Source organism: Hyposmocoma kahamanoa, unplaced genomic scaffold, assembly GCF_003589595.1.
Source record: "Hyposmocoma kahamanoa isolate Upper Pololo Valley unplaced genomic scaffold, ASM358959v1 100021, whole genome shotgun sequence".
Classification (NCBI taxonomy): Eukaryota; Metazoa; Arthropoda; class Insecta; order Lepidoptera; family Cosmopterigidae; genus Hyposmocoma; species Hyposmocoma kahamanoa.
Window position 1 is genome coordinate 17551481 of NW_020653200.1, and position 5729 is coordinate 17557209.

Genomic DNA, 5729 nt, shown 5'->3' on the forward strand with positions numbered 1-5729 from the left:
GATTTTCAGTACAAATCGGCAATTTCATACTTTAACCCCTATTATTTTAAGTGACTTAATCTGAAAGCACTTGCAAGTAATATCTTGATATTACTTTGTGGTTAAAATATACAAACATCGAATGAAACGGGTGAAAAGAGAGTCCAAGGTCAAGTTGTTGACATCGGCTATACTCAAAAGAACGCGAAATCACGTCTACCTGTCTGCATTCGTTAGACCACAGTCCAACCATCACAAAAAAGGACGGGGTCAAAAAACGTCGCATCATTCTTACCTTCATATTGCAAGTCGTTTGAATGCTGTCTGACGAGGTTGGATATCTGGACTAAGACTCACGGAGCGGTTTCCACCCGTTTCCCTCGACATCCGTTTTATTTCAATACTAACGATACCGCAGGTTTGTGCGGTCACATAGCTGCCGCGGTTGCGGGACAAACTTGACAGGAGATGACCAGTCGCGCGGTTATTTGTGAACGATAGAGATTGTCGAGACCGAACCGACCGCAGAGTGTGCGGGCGAACCGACCGCAGAGTGCGCGGGCGTCGACGCCAAGCGCGCGGGTGACCGCATCCAGGGCGGTTCTACTAGTACCCCGCAGACGCTGCGGCTCCCATGAGTAACTGTCCCCGCCACGGGCGTAAAACGCGTCGTGAAATGTGCTACTAAATTTTACATACAGATTATTCTATATACTACATTCTACGGAGGCCGCGGTCCCGCAACCACGGCGAGCGCGGGTGAAAATGTGAGTGTGTGGTGAGTTCTTAGCGTTAGCCTATCAGGAAGGTTCAAGGCAATTTAGACTAATATCAATATAAGGCGATATTAGACGAAACTATGTAACTATGAAGAACACCTTCCGGGTAAAATGAACATTCTAGCATAAAAGGAATCGGAGCACACCACACAATCAAGGCGTTCTTTACCAGACAATCATTATCTATGTAGATTGACCAGCCAATAGTCCCAATCTAAACCTAATCGAGCATTTTTGGTATGAAATAAAAATCATTTTGCCAGTTGACAAGTTGTATAGTGCTCATGCTCTTCGGCGGCACAGCAGTTAGTACTATGAGCGAGATCTTGTACTCGTAATCTATTACGCCTCCGAATATTACCTCCATGTGATGGCGTGCGGACGCTTCGGGTTTCGCCCTCCGCGGACTTCAGCCCACGGCCTCGGCACTTACTAAACTTAATGGCAGCTATATTAAAAGTTGCAAAAATATATTTTGACCACTAATTATTATAAAACAATCTTAGAAATCTTTTCGTGCCAATACTCTGTCCGAGCAAAGCAAGTTTTTTCAACAGCCATTTTCATAAAAAATTACGGCTCTATCGAAAAACGGCGGAAACAAAATTTTTACCCCAAATTATGATTGAGGCCATGCCATTTTCAGTCGAATTAGATGAAATTTTTATCTATCACCAAAAAAGTTTGTATGGCAGCCATAGCGAAAAATAGCGAAAATTAAATCTTGACCGCTAATTATTATTAAACACTCACAGAGACCCCGACATGTCCATTTTCAATCGAATTAGAGCAAATTTTTATCTGCCGCTAAAAGAGTTTGTATGGCAGCCATATTGAAAAAAGGTGAAAAATAAATTTTGACCACAAATTATTATCAAAAACCTATAAAGACCATATCCCGATTTTCAGTTGAATTAGAGCTAATTTTTATAAACGCTTGTTTTTGTGTTTTGTTACTGGGTAAAAACCTGTAGTAATGGCTTTTTTTTACTTTAGTACATAATAATCAGTGTTAGTAAAAAAATGAAAAGTTACGCAATATTCATTCACTATCAATGTTGTGTTGTATGTAAAAGTACATAACAACAGAACAACAGGATAACTGCAAATAGTTTATAATAACTTTATTGAAAAATAACATAGCCGTATAATTAATGATTGGCAAGTAGCTGTTATTGCCATCGCTAGCGAATAGCATCGGAAATTAGTATTTGTTTTTGCTAAATTGGGCTGGCTTTACTTTATCATTATTCCGAAATTGCAACTCAAAGCCAGGTAGTAAAAATCTATTTCGACATATCGCTACCCAATGCTAAGTTATGTGTAGATATGGGTTAAATACGGCTGAATCTTTCGACCCTGAAGTGATCCTGTGCGCAGGCTGCAGAATGAGGTTCCATTATTAAACACGCTGAATTATTAGACGTCGCCCCGCCGTAATGGAGTGCATAGTTAACTCAACATACGATCGGCCTTGGAACCGGGATCGCTCCATACTCGCTATTTTTAATATTCATGCACCTACTAACTCTAATTTAGACTTGTACTACAAGACATGGTTATGATTAAAAACAATAATATTGTGATAAAGCAATGTCACTAAAAGCTCAAAATTAAACAATCCTTTATTTATGTAACATTCAGATACTTGTTGAAACGTGTTTTACATAGTTGTCATGTTGAAAAGCAATGAAATTTAATGGACTGGATTATAAATACTACTTTGTAGTGGGACAGAGCTCTGATTTAATCGTGACCTTGACTTAGTAGCGACACCCACGGAGAAGATTCGCTACAGATCTTCAGAATCATTAACGATCGACCTATCGATCGATCGATCACTTACAGAATAAAGAGAACTAAAGTCACCACGTGTCGCTATAATTTCAAATGAAACCATGATACTTTGAAATGATCGTTCAGTTGTTGTGATCACTAGCAAGACTGCATAAAAGCTAGCATCACAATTCATACTTTCTTATAACATCAAGTGACGGGACGAACAAGTCGTGTGCCTGGTGGTAAGCAACACTCCTGTCTATAGCAGTTGCAGTACCACTCAGAGCTTTAAGTCACAAAGATCTGAAGGGCACTGCCACTACGCGTCACCCTGAGACGTATAAGTTGACAAGTCTCATGTCCCTGTAATTTCTAAGCCGGAACGCAGTAATGTGAGCATTACTGCTTGGTGGCAGAAATAGGTAAGGTGGCAGTACTACCCTGGATGAACTCTTTGACAAGGAGGATTAGTGGAGCTCTACTGCTGCTTTAAATTATTGATTGTATTTGGGAAATTCGGATTTAGTAGACATAGGACTTACTCTCAAAACGGCTTATTCTAAAAAAATTTACTGTTCGCCGAATTACCTATTTTCAAAATAATAAAATAAGGCGTAGGTAAACCAAGAATTAAAAAACAAGCTTCCTAAATAAAATCGTAATTTAATGTTTTCATTAATTGGTACATATATTAAATCATATTCGTATTCAATAGTTTGGTAAGGTATAATGAAGGAAGAATGGCAAATTATTTACGGTACGATATAACTATAATATGTACGAAAAAATGTTATGCGGACGGAGTGGCGGACGGCTATTATAGAAATAAAGTTAAAGTTGTAATACTGCTATTTTACATTAAAAGTTGTACGTAAATATTTTTTTTAAGAATTGCTCCACTGTAATCTCGTTTTTCAGTAAACTTGTCATTATTTGCTTATATTATTTATCGAATATCATGTCTTTATTTTTTCTATTTTTCCTTCCACTTTCAAGGAGACTTTTCTTAATAATTATACATTGACTTATTATAATTGTAAGTCAATGTAATTATATCAAAATCCTATACTCTCTTCTGATTTCGTGTATAAAATGAAATCGTTTTGGAATCTTAACGTTGAGCCGTCGGTGCCATCCTTCTAAAGCGTTGGTGGTCTGGTGATGTTGACCAGCACAGCTTATTAAATTGGGAGTCAGGCGATGCCATTGCCGCTCTAAATAATTTTGAAAACGTTTCATTTCTAAAGACAATCGTTTTATCATGCCGTAAATAAATTACCAAACTTCTGGTATGTATCGTGGTGGTAGAAGCAGCAAAACAGCCGCCATGCGAATAACTTTTCTGTTTACTCTAATTGTGGTCAGTCCCATTTCTTTTGATTTTTTCGATATAGCTTGTTGGTAATGGAAAAAGCAACCCGTAACTTTAGCTTGTGGGAAAACTTCGCTGACTGTCTGTATGATTGCCACTTCGTTATCGCACTTAAGATGTCTAATATTCAGTCCCAGCTGATTTTTTAACATGGTAAAGAGGCGCATGTATGAATCCTGGGTTTTATTAGGCAAAAGGGCGTAAATAACGAGGACGATGTTAGTTGTACTTTTAGTAGAATTTAAATCCAGGTGTATTGTACGAGTATATACCTGGTAAAATGGGCGTGGTACACATTGAAACGTGTCATCTCCATAATAGAAGGCTTTTTTAGTGTTCCGAATAAGTTTTCTTGGCAATTTGGAGACAAATACTAATATTTTCTCTGTGTCCCCATCGTCGGCAATTAGAAAATTTTCGGCCAATCCATCTGGTACATACACTTCCTCTAAATGTTGAAATGCCAACCAAATGCCAACCTTCCTGAGTTCAAAAATTTTTTGCGCGCTTCATATAAGCTGCCTATTTTAGAGTGAAAATTTGGAAGTTTTGTCGCACTGATGCTAGGCAAATTATTGAAACTATTTTAAAATTCCCTTCATTGGCCGTAAATCTCTGCACAGCTCTTTCTTTAATCTGTTCATTTCCAAAAAAACAGCGTTTTCTTCACTGTCACATTCACAATAATGATTAGATAATTTAAGAACTTTCGTCCCAGTTGCGTCCATTGTAAGTGATGCACTACACTTATCCCTTTTTACACATCGCCAAAATACACTTCGATTCTTATTTTCCCTAACTTTAATGTAACGGTAACCATTGTGTACTAATATTTCATAGTCTTTTTGATTTGTAGAAATAATAAGCTCTGGATCTTCCATTTTTTCGTTAACAATTTTTCAACAAGGTGAAACACCTTTGGCTTGCAATATTTTACTTGGCTATTTAAATAATGCTTACTTAAATTTCTTATGTCGACTAATCCACTAAAACGTATTTGCGTTAGCTTAAAATATATTTATATAGTTTAAACATTGACTTACAGTTTAATGTACATATTTGAGTAGAGTTTTAACGGCTTTGGCATAATGCCATACAGCCTTGATACACCTGTAATCTTGAATGTCAACCATAGAAGAAGAATAAAACCTTCTTAAAACCTACGTAAGTAATAAGTGTAAGGAAAAAAATTAGGCGTAATTCAACGACTTCAGTCTATAGACAAGAACATTCACAGACACTATATGTTCCAAACAAAATACTATTAATAGTGATAGTGTTTTGTTTTAGCGCCCAGTTACACGAGGCGAAAGTTTGTCGAGCAGCCGCCGCGCGTCGGCCGCCCAGTTACCACGCCTTCATGTGCATTAATGGCGAATCTGAATTCTGTTTACTAGGCAACAACATTTAAATTCCTCTGAATAATACAGCGACCGCCGCGAAGACCAACTTCAGGCCATATCGCCCGCGTGCCCGGGACGCTCATTTAAGTTAAAACGTAAAAGCTAAATAAAGAGAACGTATTTTGTCATGACAGTTAGAAGAACATGGTCGCTTGGCAACGGGGATTCCGCCGCGCTCATGTCGCGCTCACCCCGCTGCGCTATAAATATAAATATAAATAATGCACCCTGAGGGCGCAAATTAAAATAGGTGTTCGAAATTTTATACTCATTGCAAATCTTTTTCTTCTTCCTGTCCTTATCCCACGCTGGGTGGGGTCGGCCAACATGTTAATATTTTTCTTCCATTCTCCTCTATCAGCAGTAATTTTTACACTCACACCTTTCTTAATCATGTCATCTTTCACACAATCCATC